The sequence below is a fragment of the Ciconia boyciana genome, chromosome 10, assembly GCF_034638445.1.
Source record: "Ciconia boyciana chromosome 10, ASM3463844v1, whole genome shotgun sequence".
NCBI classification, from domain to species: domain Eukaryota; kingdom Metazoa; phylum Chordata; class Aves; order Ciconiiformes; family Ciconiidae; genus Ciconia; species Ciconia boyciana.
Genome location: NC_132943.1, coordinates 3,844,613 through 3,870,139, shown reverse-complemented (window position 1 = coordinate 3,870,139; position 25,527 = coordinate 3,844,613). Strand labels below are relative to the sequence as shown.

Here is a 25,527-nt window from a genome sequence, read left to right as displayed (position 1 = left end):
TCAGTACCAGTACCATTATTGCTCTGATTTTCCTAATTAGTTCATTAAGTTGCATAATAATTGGTTTACTGCCACCCACTTTTTATGATGCTAGAACTGTGAAAATAAAATTGATTTAGGGTCTTATTCTGATCTATTATGCTTACTCACTCACGTATCCTGGTGCTTGCTGCAGGTTTTTTTCCCCTTCGTCTCTCAAAGTTTGCATATTTTTCCCTGGTTTCACTTAAAATGCAGCCCATATTCCAGTTTTATATAGGTGGATTTCAGATGTGCATTTCACAAAAATAAACAAATAACCATAGCATTGCCAATGGAAAACATCTGTCTCTCACCTTAGGAGGTCAAGATAAAACTCAGTGTGTGAAATACAACATATGAGTTTGAATTTATTTCCATTGTGTTAATGACATATATCAATGCCTTGACATAAGTATCTGGCATATTATAATAATGGGGTACCGTCCTATAAGAGATGGCTCATCACTGAAATATCTAGACAAAAACATGACGCACTATATGGAAAAGAATAGGGCAACTATCTGTTGCTACCCTGTCTGAGTAGCATGGTGTACGGGAGCAGCACAACAGAGAAGGCGGCACGTGAAACCTAGCACGTTTCTCTCCGGAAGACAAAACTAACTACGTAGTTGTACAGAGTGTCCCTTCAGTGCAGATGCCTGGTGCGATAAGAGATATAGAAAACTTAGGTCAGGAAGGTGGTTTGGATTTGGAAACAATTGAACATGAACCTGGATTTAATCGACACTGAATTTATATGGATGACTGGAACACTCATTTCTTTCCAGTACCTAATGAAGCCGTAGCGTCCTTTTGCTGGGTAGTCACAGCCAGAACAGAGCAGCAACACTACACCAAAGGATGTAGGAAATATGCCCAAATACAACATATAGTCAGCTGTGGACATCACTATTTTAGGATAGGAGAGGAGAGGAGAGGAGAGAAGGGGATAGGAGAGGAGAGAAGAGATGAAGTAAATTGTTCTTCTGACATTTCTGTTGCTTTCCTAAAAGCTACCCTGCCAAAGGAGAACAAGGAATGCTTCATCTCTTCATCCACTGTGTGAAGAAAGCACAGCAAAATACAAAAAAAGAAAGAAAAAAACTCTGAAAAGTTAAATATTTGCTTATGACTTGAGGCAGTTATTAGTTGGAGGCACTTCTGCACACTGCCAACACCGAAGTTTCAAAAAGAACTCCTGCGATCTCCTCCTGTGGAAAAAAACAAGTGAGGTACACACCTTGCAGCTCCCAGCGGCCCAATCCAGAAGCCCAACCCCAAGCTGTAGTGGTAAAATGAATAAAACAGAATTGAAAATCAGCGAACAGAGGTTTTCATGAGGTTTTGCTGCTCTTGGCCTGCTTTTATTTTTGGCTGTCGACTTTGCAGCTTTTGGAAATGGAAGTCTACAGACACTATGCTAATCTGATATTCCCTCCAACAGAAGCAAGGAACTCTCCTCTGTGCATGTGTTTCAAAAGTTAAAAGTTTATTGAGATTGCAAACAGTTTAAAATGTTATTGGGAATGCAATATGGTGCATTATACTCTCATGTTTACCAGATGGCTGCCTTAAACAAACGCCATCAGTTGTGCCTCTAACGCTTCCAAATGAAGAGACACCGGTTTAGAGGTGGCTAAGACCTTTCAGTCCTCCCTGCCAGAAACACCTTTTTCCTCCCAGGTTCCAATACACAATCATTGCACTAAGTGCTCTGGACCACTGAGCCCCAAAACTTTTGTGCCAACTGTCTGCTGTCCACCCTCAAAATTTCTCCCGGACAACAAAACACTCATCTCATCAGAAATTTAGTTACAAACACTTCTGAAGACACAGTTGACCGATTCTGACTGTAGCCAGGGGTTAAAGCATCTAGATAACAGCGTCTTCAGACAACATTTTGAGAACCACTGTCAAACCCATTTAATATGACCATGACAATCCTGAAGCACAACTTTAAAAAGAAAGAGCTTCATCTACTGATACTGTGCTGCGGAACAAGTTCTGGAACTTCTCTCTATGCCGAGATATATTTGTCTTACTATACTGATACTACCACTTTCCGGAAAAGGGCTATCAAGTCAAGGGCCAGTTCTCACCATGCAATATTTCACTTACATTACTCCATTTTCCCTGTTCTCCCAGAATATGGCCTCATTTGATGTACATTTTTTCTTGCTGATGTAAATATTTTCAAACACTGCAATAAAAATTTCATTACAAAAGTGATTGAGATGTTTGGGGTAGTTTTGCTAAAAAGAGATGATTTGCACATTTTTTTCAACTATACACTTGAAGGGAACTGATGTGAAGTTAGTGCTATAATAAAAATGTAAATAAAATTCATTATAGTTCATAGATTTCCTGATATCATCTTTATTGACTCAATATTATTGAAATACGTAAAAATAAATATAAAATTATTTTGAGAATACATCAGTACACCTTATTTTATCATCATAAAATAATAATGGAAAATTCCTTCAGGAAAAAAGATGACATTTACAATACATGAATTTTCTTATGTTTTCCACAAGTGTGATGTTACATAAAATTAAATGTATATAATTAATATTCCTCTGTTTATGAGCAGCATTGCTTTATTCTTACTGCATACAATGTCTCAATGCCAAGATATAATATAGAGCCATTGCAGCCAATTTCCCTGCAGTATCACAACATTTTTATGGTTTCTTGTAACCATCTAAATTGTACTACTTGAATGATGTTTCTCAATGAATCTTTTAGCTTAATTGCAAGATGTCATATGTGCTTCATGACCTGTTTTTGAGGTCAAGTAACATTTATATCTCACTGGAGCAAATATAAGTGTTAGCATTGAAATGTAGTATTCAGTGGGTTATATGCTGGAGCTGACAGACATCAGAGATGATTTTGGATTCTCATTACATATTGTAATTTACTCTTAGCATGTAACTCAGAGCTGACAAAGTGTGGCTCACATTTACAGAATTGGATTTTTTGAACATTTCCTCACATCCATGGGATCATAGAGTAATTTGGGAGGTTAAGGGAGGTCTTTGCCCTGACCTCCTGCCCCAGCAGGGTCAGCTCTGGCATCCAACCTTGGTGCTCAGGGCTTGATCCACTCATGCCCTGCAAACCTCCAAGGATGGAAATGGCACAACATCTCCAGACAAGCTGCTCCCCTGCTTGACTGCCCTCGTGGGGAAAAAGCTCCTCTTTGTATGCAGTGTGGACCTCTACTTTTCCAACTTATGCCTGTTGTCCCTCATCCTCCTGCTCCACACCAAGTGCTGAGGAAAGGGACATAATCACAGCCCTCAGCCTCTGGCCACATCCCTGCTCTTACAGCCCAGGATGCTGCTGGCTCCTACACAGGTTGCTGCCCACCAGCACCTGGGCATTTTCCCTAGACCTGCTCACCGGTCTCCAGCAGGATTTTTCACATGAATTATTCCTTCCTAGAGCAGGATTTTGTATATCTCCTTGCTGATTTTCCTGTAGTTCCTGCTGAACCACTCCCCCAGCCTGTCTAGGTCCCTCTGAAAGGAAGCCCTGACCTTGAGTGTATCACCTGGATCCCTAGTCTGGTGTTATCTGCAAACGTGTTGCCTCCTCCCATTGCCTCCTCCAGGTCATTGATAAAGATGTTAGCACAGAATAAGTCCCAGAGAGACCCCTGAGGGTTCTATCACTTCTCATAGACATCCAGGGGTGAGGATTTAATCCACTTACTGCCCGCTCTGAGCCTGCTCATCCAGCCAGATCTTGTTTGGTTGGTTGGTTTGGTTGGTTTCCAGCTTCAGTTGAAACCACCTTAATTCCTTCCTAGTCTATATTCTTCAAACATTGCTCGACACGCTGAACTCTGTTAGGATGACAGGTTATGAAATTTTATGAAATTTCCGTGAGAAAGGAAAGCTAAAGTTTTAATATCTCCACAAAGAGAACAGGAAGCTTCTACTACCTGGATAAATTTAGAAGTCTGACTAGGAGTACTATAAAGTCCCATAGTTTCTTAGTCACTCTGTGCTTTACATCATATGGGAGTGGTCTTGCAAGCACCAACCAAGTTTAGAAACTGGGGAGTTTAATTCCAGTTCTATTTTTAACATTAATTTTTCATATGTGTGGTCAAGTGAGAAACTAATCTCTGACCAGCGTTCAAGAATATAATACATAGACTTAAGGAGTTGTAGTGCCAGATGAGAAATGCCATGACTGTACAGCACAAAGCCCTGATCTTGTAAAACATCATTCTGCCACCTGAAAACTGTTCAACGTGTGGCAATGGGTCAGCACCCCCTTAACAAGCTTTGTGCCAGAGCAGGTACCATCAGCCCTCCTCCAACCACTACAAAACCAGCAGAAATTTCTCTGAACTAGACAATTTACCAGGAGTCAATAATGTGTACACGCTGATTGAGAACAAATTGATATTGCTGGGTAACCTGGCCATGGCCACCACCAGTATTCATGGTCACAGCACTGCTCCACAGCCTCTGCTTCCCTGGTCATAACGAAACGAGTCACCAAACAAAAGCGACCACTTTGAGATTGGCAGTGAAGAATCAGAATACTTATTTTCTGAAGAATTATTTTAAATAAGCTCTGAATATCAAGAATGACACTCTTCCCATTGCTAAAAACTCTGTACAGCTGTAACATTTAACCCAGCCCTACAATCGACTCTGGGTAGAATTGAAGACGTATGACACCAATTCTGGGGATAAACATTTTGGTTTTCTACAGTGGATAAACAGGCATCCTTCTCTGTGCATTCCTCCCTGGATCTTCAAGCCTTTACCAACTTGATTACACAATTCTTAACTAAATATTTGCCAACTGCAGCTGCAGTACTAAGTGGTGCTGCTTGAAAATTCCTTTAGCAAAAAGAAGAAAAACATTATTACAGCACTCTTATTTTTAGCATCTTTTCTTTTTATGAAAAAAAATCTATTTAAGACTATTAGATGGCATGTGGAAATGAACAAGAACTTTAAAAAGTATATATCTACCAATAATTTTATATTTATTGCACTTAATTTAACAAATTATTGCACAAACTACATAGACAGCATTTTTCCTGTGAAATTATTATACTTAAATGAACTTTTGACAATGTATTAATTACAAGGACATGACCACATTTATTCTGCTGATCCGGTAATTACATGCATTAAAGAAATATTTATTCAGAAACCATGTAGTGTACTTCAAAACAGGCTTTTATTGCCAAGTTACATTTCCTGTATACAACTGCCTTTTCGCCATTTATGAGCCTCTTTCAAACTTTTACAGGGGGCAGAAAGGGGAACAGAAATGCTTAGTAAACTCTGGGCTGACAACTTTCTCTGCACACTTGAAAGGACCAGCAGTCTCTCGGTCAGACATGGACCTCAGGCTGGATGGAGAGGTTGGGGCAACTCTGTACAGATGTGTCCTACCTGGGTTTGACACTGCTGTTTTATGAGAAAAAGACAAGAAATAGGTTCAATAATTTGCATTCTAGCTGGCACAAAATTAATTTTTGTTCTCTAGACATGGAATCTATGCAACCCAGCATACCTGTTATTTCAAAACTAAAATTGCACCGCATTTGCCTTGCTAGGTATGCAGATAGCCCTGATAATAAAGTCGTCTGCCATCGTAGCATGTCTGACCACTCAATATGCACAGGTGAAATGGAAAAGCATTTCAGTCTTTGCCCTTGTCACAGAGAGAGATAGAGTGATAGTCAAACTGACCACCAGGCTTATTCTGCAGTTTGTGGTGCAGCCTTTGAGTTTCACTCAACATTAAAACCCGTGAGTGACTAGAATAAGAAAGCCAAAGACTGAAAACAATAGGTGTCATCTCCAAAATGGAATCTAATTTTTCTTTTTAGCCAGTGTACATAAACACTCAAATTTTCGATTAGTTACTTCTTTTCTTTTAAGGCCATCTAGTTCTGCTGTATTTGATAGCCAGTGTAAACAGTTGAAATATTCTCACTTGCATCACAGTCTTTCCATTAGGCAAAGGAGAACATCTTCACAAAAGGAGAACTTTTGTCTAAATAAAAATAACACATTTCTGTCCTTTTCTCTAAAAGGATGTTTCATAATGCCAGGAAACATATTTATGGAGTCCTCTGGTAATGAGCTGTTCTTGACTGTCAGCAACAGCCAAAGGTTAGAGCCACCTGAGAAAACCACCGCGTGCTGAAATAACCTAATTCTGCTATATAGTTGTTCTTAACTGTTACTATATAGACATGGCTTTTGGATTCTTTTTACCATATCATTATTTTCATTTTAAGGAAAACTTATAATACAAGTGAGGAAAGAGTAAGATTTGGAATTCTGAAGGAGCAGTCTTAATTATCATAACCACGCCAGCCAAAAGAAACAATTTGTTATACAAGAAGGGATGTCACCGACTATAAGTAGTCTCCCACTAAGAATATACAAAAGAAAGCACTAAGGGAAACAGGCACGGTGGTCCAAATATTCTGAATGCAAAAACGTGGGTTTATGTTCATTCATGGTTTCAGTCTCTAAATTAATACACAGGGACCTTTCCTACCCATGTGAAAAGATTTACTCGTGCAACTTTGTGTGCAGAATGTTACTCTAAGGCAGTTAGGACTCTTCCATTGTATTTCTGCCTTAACTATTTTAATGAGTATCTTTTTCTTTGACTGGCTGAGAAATCCTTTGAATCGAAGTGTAATGGATCAAACAGACGGAGTTACTGTACTAAAAGCAAATGAATATTGACAAAAATAATCCTCATTTACTTTCAACTGCTACATTTTGATAAACTGACTGCCACCATAGCATGGTTACTTCATAATCTCTATAAACCAGTTTAGAGGAAAAATACAGGCACTTTTGTTCTAAAATGTAGGCTTATTTAATCATTTGTTTTACTCATTACTAGCATATAAATACATGTATATATTCCACAAAAATAAAATCACTAGAATAGTGGGTTATTTGCTAGAGCTGACATCAAAAGAACTCTCTGGTGGAAAATACATCAAGCTGATCTTAACATTACAAACTCTTTTTCAAACCAAATTTTAATTTTTATGGTTTCCATGATTTCTGGCAATTGATTTTCATAGCTGGCCAAACTCTACTGTTGTTGTTTTATAAATAATCTTAATTTTCTGGACAACATTTAAAACAGTGACATAAATGTCAAACTACTACTTCTCTCCATGCCTAAACAACAGTTTCTGAAAAAATATGATTATGCAAAACCCAGCTGGGAGAAAGCTAAGGAAACCTCTGACCAAGGACTTGACCGGCTGATTCGCAGCTGATTTGCAACATGTGGTTAACCTGCAATCCTTTCCAGCAAAAGCGCTGCCTCGCCCACATGCACTATGCTGCTACCAGGGAAGGAACCATTTTCCACCCATTGCCATTGCTAACCATAACCTTTTGTTAGAAAACTGTTACCTTTTCTAGCCATTTGTCCTGAAGGCTTTCCTTTTAGAAGCATTGGCAAGGAAGTAGAGTAAGTAGAAGAGAGTAAAAGACAACAGAAGTAGAGATAGTAAAAATATTGTTCAACTTTTGCTTTCTCAGGGACCTGTTTTGTTTGATCAAAAATTTTCTGGTTTGCCCCAACACGTAATGAAGATATAATTGTTCAAGCTATGGTACTTCACAGTTCCACTACTACTATTTATTCCCTATTTCTTCCTTGATTTTACAGCCACTCCTCAAATAGCATTCCTGATAGCATTATGGCCTTGAAGCACTATCATCCCGACTCTCCACTTAAACTAACCACCTCTTCTGCACGCAAGTGGAGTATCTCTGCCCAAGATCACATGCTGTTTCGAAGACATAGCTGAGTACTTGTAAGCCAAGACAGTGAAGACATGATACAAGAGGGGTGCCGATGGAAGTTGAAAGAGGCTATCAAGAAGGGTAAAGTAAGTTCTCAAGGAGATCTCACTAGGAAGACTTCCAGGAAGAGGTGTTTCTGAAGGAGTTCACAGCAACAGAAAAAGCTCAGTGAGCAAAAAATGAATGGATATGAGACATTTAAAAAAAAAAAAATAAATGTGTTGAGAAAAAAATAAGTAACTAAAAGAGAGGAATTAAAAAGAAATTACTGCAATGTAGTTGAAGCAAGGATTATGGACAGCCCTGACCTGACTCCTGGGTTGTAATGGGAATTGAGGGTGAGAGCACAAGGAAGGAAAGACGAGCGATGTGCTAATAGGGATGGAGAGTAAGGTATTTCGGTAGCTGCACTCTGGGAAGACTAAGGAAGGGGACTGAAAAGCTTAAGGGGAAAAGATTACGATAATCAAGGGAGCTAATGGCCACAACGGGCATGGTGGAGAAAGAGGAGATATAAAGAGGAGCTGAGAGAGAAGACTAAGCTGGAAAATAAATATGTAGGAAAGAGGAAAGGATTAAAATTGACTTTGAAGCTGCAATCCTGGCACTGGAGAAAGAAAAGCAGAGCAGCTTGCCATGGTAGTTTCAGGATGGGAAAGGAAAGCATTTGGGGGAAAAAGTTCTGTACTATGTTTATTTGACTTTATCCTTATTCAAAGCATGGAAGTTTACTGTTTGTGCTGAGACTGCATAGGCTGTTGTGGTGCAGGACCACGAGCAGTCCTTGGGGCAGTCACGACCCAGCAATCAGCTCTTTCCCTAAGGAAGGAGCCCCACAGATGTCCCACTGGCTGCTGCAACCTTGGGCTCCTTGCGGCTTTCCTGCGCTGCAGTATGAGTTAAAAGCGAGCTGGCTGAGACCTGCGAGACTACCTGCACCCAGTACTGCTCCTGATGTTGCCTCCAGCATGGGAACCATCTAGTCTTTTCTGAACATGAGATAACTATAAATTATTTAAGTGAAAACTGGAGCAGATTACCTTTTCTTCTGGTTACTGTTAACTATATGAAAAGGCCAGTAAAAAGTAAAGAGCATGCTTTCTGAGAGTAATTGCCACAATAGCTGAGAGCAATGCTAGAATTTTTTACTATAGCTATTAAGGCAGGCAGGATAATGATCACTCTTACTCTTCTTAATCATCCAAAATAACACAGAGAGGCACCAATCCCGAAGTCACGTTATGATACCTGTATAAGTTAGCTTAGAGTCTGGCATGCAGAATTAAAGCAGATATTCTGGTTTAGTTAAAGGAAATGTTGACACCCACTGCAGTGGGGCCACAATTCACCTCTAAGCAATTTGCCTCGAGTTGTACTGTAAGACAGACAGTGAAATAAAGCCCAGGTGTCTTAACTCCCAGTCTTCTGGTCAAAAAAGTAGACAGTTTCCCTAGTAAATAAAGTTGCACTGGCATTGTCCACACAGACAATACCTAGTGCTGGTCTCTGGTGTTAGCCATGGCATTTTTCCTCACACACAGGGATGTGTTGGGAAAGCTGGAGTCACCAGTCTGGAGCAGCAGCAGCTTCATGCACCTCTCAGAGTAAAGAAAATATAATGTATAGCTTCGATGAATTCTTCACCGATTATATTTATTTGGCAACTGTGTTATACCTAATCTGACTGAAACCTTTCATTTCTCATAAGGTTTTCCCCATAATGTGCACACTGAATACTTAGGATCAAAAATCCCTCATTAGTGGATTTGGATATGTTAAATAATTCATTCATCCTTGCTCTAACCCCAGCTTGGTTTGCAACCTTGAGAGAGTGACTTTTTGGAAATGATGGCCCTCTCTCATTCATCCACAGGTTATCTGGCCTTGATGGAGATATCACTGAGTGAAGAGTGATGGTCTGTGCCAGAGCATGTGACCAAAATATCTCTTTGGGCCTTAAATATAATATTAACTCATGCTGCTTTTTGCTAGTTTTTCAATATTTCGGCAGTAAGGTGGCTGTTATGTACCTGACAATAACAGGTACAGTACCTATGGATGAGGTTAGCCCTTGCTTTTCATCACTTTGCAAGAGCAATAACCACAACTGTCAGACGGGACAGATGTTCCTCTCTCTTAAAAAGAACCAACAAAGTCGAACAGACATATGTTTGGTTTAAGGAAAACAACAGGCCATTTGACTGGAAAACAATGTCATTGTGTGATTTTAGACCCTTTTACTACCATAACAAACATCAATTTTGAATTTAGAATGACCACTGCAAGGTGGATCTAAAGTGGATGCTGCTAAAGGTTATGCAAATGTAGGAAATTATAATTCTGTCTCAATGTCATTACATGTGTCTACTTAGATGCACATTTTCTGCTATGTTTAAGTTAAACAAAACACTAAATGACTGTGTAGTATGACAGCTCATTAATATGTTTCCATTCACATCTGTGCCTTTAGTATAAAAAAATAAGCTGTTCTAGTGATAAGAGATTAAGTTCTTTAATTAGAAACAAATGACAAATCACTGTTAACCCCATGTGATGCTTTCTAAAACTTCCATCAAATATTCCCCTTAAAACATTATTAAGCACAAGTTCAGCAGATCTACTTCCTAGAAAGTGCTATTTAACAAAACCCAGGCAGGATGTTAATACTGAGGCCGAATTACAGGTTGCCAATGCATTTCCTGCAAGGGGATTGACAGGGGATCATTTTGTTATGGGGCCACCTCCAGCGTGTTGTGACAACCAGTCATTACACCTCTGAGCACAGCACTCAGCTGTAGGTTTCTACAGGATGCAAATAGCTCCAAATGGGTTCAATTTAGAGATAGCAGATAATGTATCATTCACTTCTTTAAGGTAGAAGCTTTTAATTTTCAAGGAAAAAGAAAGAGGAGTACATTTCAGCCTCTGGAAATAAAGATCTACTTAACAAAGCATGCCAGAAAAATTGAGAATAGAAATAACTATTATAAAAATAAAAAGCTTAACTTGCTTTTTCCACTTGTCTCAGAGACATACAGGCTTTGTTAGCCAGCATCCCTATTTATTCAGGATGCCATACAATTGTTCATTTAAAATCCGTGCTTTGCAACCGGTAACAAATACTAGGGAGTAAGATTTTGTATTTGCATAGCAACCCTTTCATCTTGAGTAATCCCAACAGATTTTGCAAAGTACCCATACATAAGATCAAAATGGAGAGCAATAAGTAGTAATGACAACTAAATCATGGCATAGGCACAGTAATAGTTACAAAAAATAGTTTAACCAAAAAAACTAGGGATAAGAAATGTCCAACCTGTTTAAAAATGGCCATGTTCATGAAACACAAGAAAGAACTTCCTAGTCCAAAACACAAACATACTCCCAGGTATTGCAAACTTACACATTTTTAAAAGAAGTGCTGAATATGTAGTAAACAAACAGAAAACTCTAGATATGTAACAGGCAACAGGTTCACAAAATTTTTATTGTAACTTATGTACTTCTGTCATCTTATTGCTGCCAGTAAGCTCCGAACACATACTTTAAACAGTGCTATAGTTTCTCAAAGTCCACTTCTTTAGGAAATATTCCACAGCTGATAAGTCAAGACGCCTTAAATGTCTGTGATTAACAGATCTACTCTCTCTTTCTCCCCACCTTTCTTTTCTATGTGTATATATGCATACATATATACACCTAACTATGTCTGTGTGTGACATACTTTTAAGTATCTTATATATATAATAATGGGGGGGGGGGGGCAGTGTTTTCTGGATTTTTTTTTAATGAAATATGAGTACCAGTAGAAAGACACTTCAGTGCTTTATGAAAACTGTTTTCCACAACTACCTGTCCATCACAGCTTTTAGCAAGCACTACATACAACTTCAAAAGTTTGTGTGTGTGTTTGGTTTTGGTTTGGTTTGAGTTTTTTCTGATCACCCACAACACTGTGATTTAACAAAAATGGAAGTTAGCATCTGACAAAGCCAGACAGAAAATGTTTTGTGTACTGAAAAACACTGGCCAAAGATGCACATGTGGGTGCACTTCTGCAATCTTACTGTAAATACAGTCCAAACGGGAGGTACTTGGCTATTACATGATATATTAGAGAGCTGGAGATTTGGTATCAAGTGTATTTCTCTTTGTCTTCAAAGTGAAGGAAGGAATATGCAAATCAAAAGCCAAAGCAAATTAAAGGTACTTTGTAACTGACATTTTAATTATCTTGTTTGGATATTATTCATTTTATTTATTCTTCTAAATGCAAACAATTCTGGACCACTGTATAAACATTATCTCCATTGGAAGTCTACAGTACCTCTAATAAAAACGTACAATTGCTTGGCTACCAAATCCAATGAAACTTATTCTAAACATACTGTATTCATTATAACAACGTATTTCTGAATAACACACAAAAGTCTTTGGAAAGAGGGGACAGTTTAAAACAGGCCAGTGAAAAGATGTAATTAGAGCTGTGTGGGCTTGGCAAAACCATCTCGACATACAAGCTTGAGGTTACTTTTGCCAAAGCACTCCAGGCTTACTGAGGTTTCATTATGGCGAGGAGAGCTTAATTCTGGTAAGTATCAGATACAATAGGATGTAATCAAATATAAAATAATAATAATAAAAAAGCCAAACGGGAAAGAAGAACTGAACCCTACTCAATGAGAGAGTTAAAATACAGCTCACTTATTAACTGGCTGTGTTACAAGTGATTTCAGTTGGTGCAGGTTTGTGTAGAAAGAAGAAAACCTGCAGATGAATTAGTAGGATTATCATGAGTAATTTATTTTCTGAAAACACTGCCAGGGCCCTTGTCTGTACTTGGACTTTGCCCACAAATATACAGGGAGTTTCGTATATTCCGATCAGCACGCAGATGCGTTTGATGAACACAGCGTGCACACACAAACACACACTCAGGACTTGCTCACGTGGCACCCATAAGTTATTCGGGGTTTCATTTTCAGGAGGGAATGAACCTTTCCAAAAAGGAGCAAGTAAACAATTCATCCAGCTTTGATTGTCATTGGACAAGGGAGAGACCAGAGCGTGTCTTTGAAGTTTGTCAAAAGATTTAGAGCTTCAGAGGGAAGCATGCAACTCTTGGTGCTCAGGCACAGCAGCCACGGACCTTCCTGTCCTCCACCAAGCACACGGCTTTCTGCAGGAATATTCCCACACCCATGCACAAGCAATGTCCTCAACACTGAGTAATATCATTGGAAGCTGGCTTGTCCTTGTAAAAGCTGGCTTCCAGCAGTTATCCTTTAGAAGTGCCCCAACCTGGATCCTATACATCTGGTGAAAATGCACAGCTGTCCAAACCAGGATCCTTTGTCTCTCATTTGGTCTGTGTAGCTAAATCAATCCCCCCACAAACGAAACACCAGGTGCCATAACTGGATCTCCCCCTGTCCCCAGATCTAGGTACACAGCTGTCCTGTTCTCGTCTGGCTCCCACTGGTGTCCTGAGCAAAATGGTCCCTGTTAAGAAAGCAGCCTCTGCACAACCCCACTGCCCTTCGGTCTTTGCGGCAGACCTCGCCCTGCTCTACCTGGGATGGAGAAGGACCAGCCATGGCAGTACCCTCTGCCACTTGGAAAAGGAGCATTTTCCAGCATCTGACAGAGCATAAAAGCAGCTGTAATAGCCGTTGGTCCCCCTCTGCCTCACCGTTATAACCAGGAGCTCTGAAATACTGCACGCAGGCAATAACCCATGAATACACCAACAGGTAAGCCCTATGTCACACAACCATCTCTTGCAGACAAATTCTCCATTAAATGAAACTGAATTTCATTTCTCAGAGAGCGAACTCTTTCCATATCAACTACTGGCAAGAAACAACCAAAATTCTCCAACTCAGTCTGCTAAAATTAGGTTTGAAACCCTATATTCTGGACTTAAGCAAGTGACACATGAGCTGGAAAGGTGCAGTGTGCTCGCACACCTGCTCATTTCGGTGGGTGCTGTGTGCAGCTCATCAGGGTGCCGGGGGAGGCATCCCACTACTTCAATTTGGATGCCTAAATATAGACCTGGGAACCGAAATTTATCTTCATGGCCTTAAATTTTGGCTTAGACTTTATTTGGAAGCGAAGCAGCTAAACCAGTTGTTAAACCACAACCTTGGTCAGCTGTGGGGGGAAAAAAAAAAGAAAAAAAAAAAACAGAGTCCTGTGTGATGCTATTGCATTACACCTTTCTACAGGAATCTGTGCAGTTTTAGCAATTTCCTTGATTCACTCCGCATTTCTACATTGCTGGAGAAAGGCTTCGGCAGCCACTGGTGCAACGGTGAGACAAATGCCAGCACACAGCGTCGTTGCGCCATAGCCCCGGCATCCCACAGACACTCTGGATGGCACATCGATGGGGAAAAAAGCCCAGGGATTTCCATCCTCCCAAACGCCCCTGGGGAAAGCTGGGCTGTGGCCAGCCTGGCACCACCAGCCCCGCACCATGGCTTGATTTGCCCCAAACCAGGTCCTATATGCATGTTCCTCTGGGGCAGAGGAATTGGTTTCAATCCTTCACAGCCCACAAGATATTTTGTCATTAGGGATGTGTCAGAAAGGTGCTGTATAATCACAGTAATCACTGTGGATAGCCGTAATAATGATAGTAATAAGAATATTTAGATATTTTCATCTTCAAAGCACTTTTAAAACATCTGCTAACAGATCTCCCCAGCCACTCTTTAAAGAACACAATAATTATAACCCTGTCGACACTCAGGGGTGGCAGAGATTTCTGTGGGAATTAACAATGCCATTCTCATCACAGCCAGGCTGCATTGCTGCCATTTTACAGATATGAAAACCAAGGTTTGATGGAAACGGGTGGTTCTGGCTGTCATACCCAAGAAGCTGTGTGGGGACCCACACTTTGGTGCTCTCAGACCTGCTCCATCCTCCACCCCATTAGGAAACACTGCATTTTGTAAAGAGTCATAGTTTGGGGGGGACAGAGGAAAGTTCACGAATTTATGTTTTGTGATTATTTTTTTTTTTTAATCTGAATTAGGATTTGCAATATGACAGGTTTTTATTTCCCATGCGTTCTCACCTAGGGGCCAGATGGGACGTCTCAAGGAGGAACAAACCATCGCTACTGCTCATGACCTCTTTACCTCTGGTACAGGAACGCCTCCCGCTTCTGGGGGGAAATCTGCAAATTGAACCCAGAAAGAGTCATGACCTGCCTTTGAATAGACTTTCAAGTTTATTACAATGGCTTCGTACAGGTCTAATCTTCCCTTTAAATTTAATTAATAGTTTAGGGTTTGCAAGCTCTTTTATTTGCCTATCCAAAACCCAGCCATTTTTTTTAGGGGAAAGTCATGCCAGTGTTCAAAATCTGGACAATCCCTTTATCTGCAAGGAGTTGCAAGGATGTCTCCAAAGCAAGCCATGCTAATTTAGGGTTGACAAAATGGCTGTGGGTGAATACAGCAACACACAAAGTTACCTTGTGCACATATAGGTTAATTTTAGTTCTAGTCATTAGGTTTTTGGACCTGAATCTTAAAACACTTGAATCTAGAGGAACTGCCTCCCTGGAAGCTGAGTCTCAAACAGGTGGATTGCTCGCAACCATCACCTTCCCCAGCCCTGATTTGGAACCACCATCTCCCTTGATAGTTAAGTTCTCATTCTGGCAGGCAAAATAACCTGATTTAAAAAAAAAATAAATAAAATTAAATGTTAATAAATAAAATTGTTCAATTAACTCAGGTTCTGGAGACGCTTTTCTTTTGTAGAAGGTTGTAGTCCAAAGCCACAGCCTGATAAGAACCTGAGATCCCCGGGGGAAAACACTATTTAACCCTCAGTTCAACTTCTAATGAAAGGAAACATAGAAATGTAGCTATAATTCAAGATATTGTATGGAAGTCTGTTCAAAGTTTTTTCAAAAATATAAATTACAAGAGATTATTGATTTTTAAAAAGCTTACTTCAACAATCAGCTTTCTATCTCATTCTATTTCACTCTCTCTCGTTTATTCATTTCCTTATGTAAAAGAATTTAACCAAAGGAAACTAGCATTTTAATTCAATTTCTCCTATAAAATATATAATTTTATTTTGTCATAATGGCTGCTTTTATTTCCAGAGTCAGATTTTATTTAAATTTCAGTCCATTAGGAACAAAACTTGCCATTTTCTGATAAACAAAATCAGCAGGGAAGCCTCTTCAAACTAGGAATGTATTTTCTATCAACCTTTGTTCTAGCTGGTCTAAATGACAGGTATATTCCATTTTTCCTGCGTTTAGTTTTAAAGATTCTATGGGGAGGAGGGCGAATACAGAGAGTGACATTTTTAACAACAAAACTAGCAATCAGAAAAGCAGCCCCATGACAAGCATATGGAAGAAATGGGGGGGAAAAAAATTAAAAAAAAAAAAAAAATAATCCATCGCTTTGGACCACCAAAGAGGACTAATATGAGTCATTAACAGAAAACCGTTAATTTTCCTCCCTGTGACTGTTGTTTGTAGAAGTACTCGAACCTTTGAGATTCAGTCATTTAACTGTTTCTTGGTAGGCTGCAAAATAGGCTCCAAGGAATTCATTTAAAAAAAAAAAAGGCAAAAAACCTAAAATAAATTGAAACGTAGAGTTTGTTAAAAAAATTAATATTATTGCTTAAAGCTGCACTTAGTTTAGCCAAAAATTAGATGGTGAGATGACAGCTTTCGCGAGCGAAAATAACATCCTGCAGTGTCACGTCCTGTTTTAGTCGAACCAGCATCGCCAAAGTCAGCATTCGACCCGATGTGCTGAAATTTAGATCCCTGGCCCAGTCCAACAACTGGTTTTCCCTCAGAACTACTTTTCAGCTTGGTGTTTTGCTTGGAAGGAGGCAGAAATCTCGAGCACAAGGGTAAAGTGAGCAGCTGCAGTAAATGCACGTAAACCCAGCCTCACCAACAAGCCAGGCAGAGCTTTCGAGTCAACATTAAAAGGTTTATTGGGTCCCATTCAAGCATGGGGCCATGCAGCCAGTTTTGGGGATTTAAAAAAAAATTGTTTTCTTAATTTTCAACTTTGGCATACGTCCCACAACAGGGCACAGAGGTGACTCTTTGACCGCCTGAGAAACAGCAAACACCATACAGCTGTAAGAGTTTCACCATTTCTTGTGATGCCCAGACTGGAAGGGAAGATGCTCCCAAGACCTTTGCTGGAGAGCAACAGCAACAGCGGAGCAACAGCTGTCTGGAGGATGCTCTGCACCAGGGTGCAGCATCCCCCTTCCATAGTGACACGCCATTTCGGAGCAATGACTCGACTGATGCTGAGCAGTTGCATGGCAAGGACTGAGCGCAACAACTTCACGTGGCTGTTTTCATCAGCACTTCCCACTGTCCTCGATGACTGCAGTTTTAAAAATCCTTAATCTACATGTTGGGGAAGCAAATAAATTAGGCATGCTTTGAGCAAATGAGTGAAATTGGGTGATGCAGGCAGAAGGACCCTGCCTCTGCAAACCTGAGCAGTTCAGGGCAACAGCATTCGATGATTTGGAAATAGAAAACTGCCGCAGGAGCTAAGGAGAGCAGCAGCGAATGGGTATTTCGGTGCATCTAGCTCTAAAATGTTTCCTGACCTCCAAGCAGCACTCCTCCTGGGCAATATTAATGATCAAAATTATAGATGGAGCCTGTGGGCCATAAGCCAGTTTCTTTCGGGTTTTGTGCAACTAATATAGCTCCTCTGCAGGTCATTACTCCATGTTTTCACTACAGTAAGGAAGAAAGGCATCTGGACACACCTAGGCCATAGTCAGCACCTGGAGTATAACTCCCCCAGATCCAAGCCCCGGTAGTCAGTGTGGGAGGGAGGGACCCCAGCAGCTCAGTGCCCGACTGCATGGCGGGGGGCGGGGGGGTGTTCAGTCACTGCTGGAACATTTTCTGCAATCTCTTTTCTAGCACTGGCCTTTCTGGTTGAAAAACTCTAGATTCTTCTGATCTTTGTTTTTTTTTTTTTTTTTCTAATTCTGATGTGAGGATTCACAGGGTATTCCAAAAGGGGAGAAAAATTAAGGAGTTATTTCAGTCCTAAGAGACTTAAAGGATTATTTCCTTGTAAAATACAAATGATAGTTTTCCTGTAATGTTTCTCCTACATAATGCACATGTTAATCCATAATTTCCTTTGCCAGATGCAGTGTAATCCTTCTCCTGCAGACACCACAGCACAACCGCTGTTGAGAAAACAGGAGCAGGAGAAGTTCATCCATTCAAAGGTGGTAAAAGGCATCTTCAACGACCAACTCTTTGGGTTACCCTTGAAGGCAGTCATGCAGCCCTAATACAGAAAGATGCAACTCTCTGCATTCAGAGTTCACTCCCTTTTAGAAAACAGCTAAATTGCTTTTGGTACCTGATTTCAACCAAACTCCTTCTTTGAAGTGTGAGATGAGTCCAACAAAGAGCTGTTACTACTTCAGCCATTGCAACAAAGTGCAACAAAATCTACATCAATATATAGAAGGGGGTTCCCATGAATGTGCCACAATCCACTTGTTTAGCAGTTGCTTTTTGTCACTTGTTAATGATTTGTCACACAAAGAGACCATGCTATTAATCTTATGCAGGTTCAGTAAATTAGTTTGTAAACAACATCTTAAGAGTCTTTAAGTAGAAAAGCAAATCCAACGCATTTAGAAACAAATCTATCACACCCCATTAAAAAAAAAAAGGGGGGGCGGGGGGATGGTTTTGTAGAAAGGACAGAGAAATGGCTGATAAACCACACAAAAGTCCATTTTCAATTTATTGTGGTCTGTTTTCATTAAGCCTCTGTATATGATTGCGTATTAGTTCCTCCAAATAATTATTCCTCAGCCACTCTGGTAGATCGAGTTTTTCTTCCAGCTATGACTGAAGGGATAATTGCCTTCCTCATTAGTTCTACCTACAGCATGAGTGCCCTTTAATCTGGTAATGATATTAAGAGTGGAACCAGTCTGGAGGATTTGGGCTATTACAGAGAGCGAACATCCCAAGCCGTTCCGGTGCACTTCAGCCCTGCTTTTGCTGCGCTGAAGGGACAGCGAGAGCAGAGCCAGCTCCTTAGCCCAGCAGCAGGACATGCTCGGAGCGGAACCTGGCTCCAGCCTCATCCAGCCCTGGCTGTCTCAGGGAGAAAAACCCCAGGATGAGGCTCTTAGCAAGCCATGCTAAGTCTTCCTCTGGCTGGGGCCAAAGTGCAGTTCCCCTATTTCATTTCTAAGGGAAAAACTTTTTACGATGAGGGTGGTGAGACACAGGAACAGGTTGCCCAGAGAAGCTGTGGATGCGCCCTCCTTGAAAGTCTTCAAGGTCAGTTTGGACGGGGCTTTAAGCAACCTGATCTAGTGAAAGATGTCCCTGCCCATGGCAGGGGGGTTGAACTAGATGATTAATAGATGATCTCCCTTCCAACCCAAACCATTCTGTGATTCTATAAGAGTAGTTTCTAAGCAAGGAGTTAATGCACCCGGCACCAGCCTGCTGCTGGAGATTTAGAGAAGAGAAACATCAGTTTCACAACCAAATATGGGAAAAAGAAACTTGTTCACCTACATATTTCCCATGAAGATCAAAATATCTTGTATGCACAGTGCAATACCTTGTGTATTTTATATGCATAAATGCATGCTCTGTTTTTCTAAAGACACCTTACAGAAAAAAAAAAGACCAGTCTCCTGACACTCCCTGTGTATATACAGTGGAAAGTTTTCTACTTCATTTTATAGCTCTTTGGGGATTTCCTCCGTGTCTTTCTTTCTTTCCTATTTGATCACTGTAGAGAGAAAAGTGTAAAGATCTCCATAGCAATCAGCCTATCCAGCTCCTTCATTTAACCTCTGCTGAAGTCAGAGGGAAATTTTCTGAGCAGCTCAAAGCGTGGGGCAATTTGCCTGTTGCCACTCCGGTCTGCCCTCGGGACCGACCCTGCGCTGGGAGGGAGCTGCAGTCCCTTCCCCTGCCCGCAGCGGGTGCACCCCTTCGCAGTCCCGGAGGCCAGCAGGTTTTTGCCCTGTTATGGGTGCCCATGGCAATTGGGCTGGCTTTCATTGCATTCTCACTGTATATGTCTTTCAGTGGTAATCATCCTTTTCACGTATACTGTGAAGGACTTAAGTCTCATCTGCTTTTCCTAAAAATTTTCAGAGATCCAACAGTGAGGTTTCAAAGTTCTGCTTTCTCCTGCTCCATCTTTGTTTTCCCTCTACATGTTTCTATATGAAGTGATCAGCAAACACCCAGTGCTAACAGAGCCGAGAAAGCCCGTACTGCAAAGTACTTTAAAATCATCCAGGTATTTGTATCCACTCAGAAAAGGAGTTAATCAAAAAGCAACATAAATTAGGCTGCAAGTGCTAAGTCTAGCAGTACCTGTCCCATCTCTCCAACTATAGCACCCTGGAGGCTGCAGAAAAGAAACTCCAGAAGAAGTTTGATTTAATCAGGGTCTTTTCAAATGGTTCCTGGTGGAATCCCTAAAGGCTATTTCCCCACAGGTTACAGAGACCCAGAGGCGACACTGAGCTTTAGATTTTAAAACGTGTGATTATTTAAGCCACGTGGGAGAGTTGCAGTAGGGACACAGGAGCAGCGTGGCACCAAACCCGGCAGGAAGCAAGCATTCAGCATCTCCCTCTCCCCCCAAACGTGGGTCTGGTACGCACACACCCCCCACGCACACCCCCGGACCGGGGGCAAAGTTTTCTGTACAGAAATTTGTTAGACTTTGTGCATTCAAAAGCTGAAGGTTATAGGCAACAAATAATTTAGTTCTGCGCATAGAGTTGGTCTACCCAGTTATCCAAGAGATCCTGGCGATATCTGTATTCCCACTCCACCTTTACAAAATATACTCAAGCAATACGTATTGCAAAATAGTTGTCTCGAGTAATTAAAGTGTAAGCGGTAATGCTAAGACACTGTATTGTCTAAAGCATGAAATTCAAGAGTTCTCTAAGATTAATGTCCTGTTCCTGTAACTTGGTTGTTCTTGGCTTAAGTATTCAACATAATGCTACTCATTACAGAGAGCAGTGACATCTATATCCAAGGGGGAAATACGGTTCAAGTCAGCTTTCGTGTTTAAATATTAGTAGTAAATTCAAATTCAATTTCACATGATCAGTGTATGTGACACTAACTACATCAAGGTAGACTTGGGGATTTCTCAACTCTATATTGAAGAGAATTACATGACTGAAAACTAATTAGGGAAGCACATAAAGTGAATTTATTTAGTATTCTCTTGTATGTAGTTAACTTAAAGTAATGTATCAAATTTCCTACAGAAAAATGTGGCTACATAACACTGAACAAAATGCATCAGAAATCAGATCAAGCAAATTATCTTTTTTTGCTTTTAAAACTGAGAATGTTTAAGCTGTAATGAAAAAAATTATAATAGTAGGGATTTTTCCTCTGGAGAAGAGGAGTGCTTTGGTATCGTGTCTCACACAGGGAATAAGAAACAGCTGCAATGCAAATAAGAAAAAGCAGCCAAATGTTATTTGTCTCTCCTGACCAAATAACACCTGAATTTTGCTTCCCGAAGCTCCCGGGTGCATTTCTGCGACAGCAGTGCCCTACGCGTAGCCAGAGCTAAGCCCGGCAGCCACCGTGCGGGCAGGAGCGCTGCGCATCCTGCACGGAGCAGGATTGTTCCACAACAAAGTAAACAGAAAACAAACGTGTGCACCATGCTAAAAAACGCTCTTAAAATCTTTTATCTCATCCTTCACACAGACTTTCCCTCCTGTCTACGTAATATTTTAAGATGGCCCCAGCTCCCCCCACCTCTCCTCCCCTCCGCGGTGCTGCCCCGCGATGCCACGCTGTCGCGGTTGGGCTCTCCGACTTCTCCCTCTTCCTCCGGTCCCTCTGCAGCAGGCAGGTTACCTGCCAGCAAGTCAGAGACGACCGCTGCATCCCAAATGCACGGCGCTAGTGACAAAATGCTACCTACAAATGCATAATAAATGTTTTATAATGCTTTTGCTGCATGTTATAAATGATAAATAGATGACAATAGATGTCCTATAAAGTATTTATATCCTATTGTCGTTACTGTTGCAGTACAGCTTTGAACAAAGCATTAAAGCAAACGCAAGTCTAAGTGCTGGTGATGATAAGTATTAACAAAGCCATTTACGATAAATGGACAAACCTTTGAGGGTCACTGACACTTTGACAAGCGTTACAATAAGCATTTTTGCCTGCAATGTTTTTGCTCCATTTTTACCACCCAACTCAAGTAATTGCATTTTAACAGCAATAACAAAATATTTTATTAACTGGGAATAAACAAACAAACCTGAAGGCGACAGCACTGAAATAAGAGGATGATGTACCTGCAATGGCAAAGGGATTCATCCCGTTCACTACCTGCAATACTGTCCTGAGGAGCACAACAGAGGACCACATCACATCCAAAAAGTTTTTGCACTACAAGAGGGTAGCTCGTTTAGCTTCAGCCTGGGTTTATGGTCGCTCTTCTTAAGGCAAAGCACTTTTTGCAGCCTATCAGATATATCTACAATAGGTACTTTGCTGAACTTTGGTTATTGACACATTCCAGTGGCATTCGCAGTTAAAAGCTGCCTGTTATGTACAAGGACATGAGACATGGAGTATTGAACTCTTTTTTTTTTGGTGGGAAAACCCCAACATGCAGCTGTTGGCCCCTGGATCAAGCCAATGTTGCTCCAAAGTTTTGCTCTGCCTATACATTCATCAGAAACATTCAGGTTCATACGCTAATCAAGTCAGATGAACCAGACCAGGTCAGCACCTGTCTACAAATCTGCTATAAAACAAGTAAATAAAAACCCAAACGTGTCTCCTCAGACTGTAACCAGAGCTGGGAATATACGAGGAAATCTCAGCAAAAGCTGATGGGAAGCGTGCTCGGGGAGTGCCCATTTCTCTCCCCGACTCGGAGGGCAGTTAGGTGATTAGCTCCGCCGTAGAAGTCTGCATTGCAAACACCAGAAGTCAGATAAGGCAAATCCTATCCTGGGGGATAATCTATTTTTTACTTAGGCATGCTCAAGGAAGACTAAAGTGATGAGTAAACAGATTTTTGAGGATGCAGTTTTAAGCTGTGTTGACTGTGGAGCAGGGAGAGCATCCTCTTGCATCAGGAGATGAATTTGCCCACGGTTGGGAAGTCAAACTCTGCTCCCTGCCAGTCTGGGAGCATGCTGCAGGGCATCTGTGTCCCAGAAGCTGGGTTTCCTTACTCAAGTAGCACATTTCTTAAGAGACGGAAGGCTAAAGTTTGCAAAATAAAATAGCATAACTTTCCAGCTTCTTACATGCACTTTTGGTAAATGCAATGCTGCTAATTGCTCAGGATTTTCCAGAAATGGGACACTATCAGTCCTACACGCCCACTCTTTTGGTACAAGAGGCAGTGATACAACTATTAGATTCAATAAAAATAGCAAAACCTAAATTTAAATAGAAAAACAATGGGCAAAAATAGTTGGTGAATGCAACAGGGAACTTTGAAAAGAAAACCAAGACAAAACAAACTGCTATTTTGAATACAATAATTTAGCAAATCTCTCAAAGGTCATCTCAACATCTAAGTGCTTGTCTGATAATTTAAATATGCGTATGTGTTATATAAACACAAAAAATGAATGGACCTTATTTTCTCTCTAGCACCGGAAATGTACACGAGGTATATTTTTTTCACTCCCTGACAAATTAATTTTCCTGGAATTTCTTTTGTCTCAGATCATAGTTTTCACTGCATCACTGTGAATAATATGTGTAAAATAATATTCAACCATTATTTTTCCTTAAATATGCAAAACTATGGCAACTTTTTTTTAGTTCACAGTCTATGTCATTTATATGAAAGTGCAAAACAAATTTTCTGCCATGAACTTCTCTGCTTTCTTTTTTAAATAAAGTTGTCAGATCCTAAAAATTATGGGCTTCCATAGCCTTTAGGACATGGGTCTCAGCCACTAGTGATAGTTTCCTATACAAAGTGGCAGGAGAGGGGAAAGCAAGAGACAGAGGGCAAGCGGCCTGCACCCTATTCTTCCAGCTCTGCTGTGAAGGCCCTTTTGCCTTCTGCAAAACAAGCTTACATTAAAAATAATTTTTTTCACAATGCTTTCAGAGAGATGTTTCGAATGCCATGTGATTCAACACTGAGTTTGTTGACAGAATCAACAAGTTTAAGGATAAAAATTCAAAATAGACCATCCTCATCCCACATCTAAAGGATAGATTGGGGTATGATGTTGGACCCTATATATTCAGGGCAAAGGCTAATAAACAAACACACCCACAGAAACAGACCCGAAACATCAGCACTCATTTCTAACTGTTATCTTTGATTGCTTGTGGCTTGAGTATTTACCTGGCTCAAGCACTGCTCATTTTTACATAATTTTTCATCCAGTAATTCTTCCCTTGCCTTAACGCATGAGATAAGGAACAAAAGGCTGGTTGGCCTGAAAAATATGATCTGTATAAAAATGATAATAATTGAGATGGTTTAACCTAAAGAAAGGAATAAGCAGTGATAAGTTTGTACATAAGACGGTTGGTAGCCGCAAAGAAATTGCTTTGTGTGTCAACTTCAGAAAGAACAACTAGTAACAGGCTCGAACTGCTGAGAAGAAGATTTTGATTAGACATTAGGAAAAGAGCCTATAGAGATTGTGGAAACTCCGTCACTGAAGATTTAAAGATGAAGTTAGACAAGTATCTGTCATGAATGATTTAGGTATAGTTGATCCTGCCTCCCAGCTCTATTTCCTATAATAGCTATGCCCTTCCCTCTCTAACTTGTATTGTTAATTCATACCTTGTTTTACCATGACTAAAGTGAAAATATTTTTGTATTCTTACTTAACCTGTAAGTGAAATGCGTTCAATATTCCTATTTTTCATATTGTTTTCTGAAACTTTAGGCATCTAAGAATTCACTAAGTACGTTAAAACAAATACAGTCTTCAGTAAAGCAAAACAGTGATTTCTCTTTATGTAATATATTTCATTGAGCTAATAGCACATACGCTCAAATAAATATTTCTCAATGTGACACACAAAAGACAAATCAAAAACTGGATAAAACCTGAATGGAATGAGTAAATGACACATACTAAAAGCACAAGAATACAAAATCAAACTGGCATCAAAGACCTCAATGCCTGAAGAGTAGACTTTTCCTCCTCTGATTTTTCAGATGATGCTGGGGGAAAAAAGAAAAAGAAAAAAAAAAAAATCTTGCTACGGAACATTCCCTCTGTCCTAATTTAAACCGAAGATTAAAATGAAGATGCAAAGATGTAGATGAAGTAGTTTTGGTCAAAGGACAAACAGCTATTAATTTCCATAAAGATTCGCATTAATTTATCTACAAGATCTATTGCTTTTCATCAGAGATGGCTAAACCAGTCTCGGAAGTAAGAGACAAGTGAAACTGCAATGCAAACTGAAAACTACTCAGAAAATTTTCCTGAGTTTTGAAATAGTTTGAATGACCTTCTTGGGGCATTTCCAGAAATAGAAGTGCCCAGTACTCAAGTACAGCAAAGAAAGCAAATATTCCTGCTACAGCAAAATCAAAAATAGTCATGGAGCTTTCAAAACCTCCTATCATCATTTCTT

The 25,527-nt window shown here is 40.3% G+C and overlaps 1 protein-coding gene across 1 annotated transcript in view; it reads right to left on the bottom strand.

Annotated features, from left to right (window-relative positions):
- Window positions 1-25,527, bottom strand: part of LOC140657453 (uncharacterized) — a 372,414-nt gene that overhangs the window by 21,580 nt on the left and 325,307 nt on the right. Inside the window, exon 15 of the transcript XR_012044349.1 lies at window positions 14,941-15,042. The gene's annotated coding sequence lies outside the window, so the exon portion shown is untranslated. The remainder of the gene's footprint in view (window positions 1-14,940; window positions 15,043-25,527) is intronic.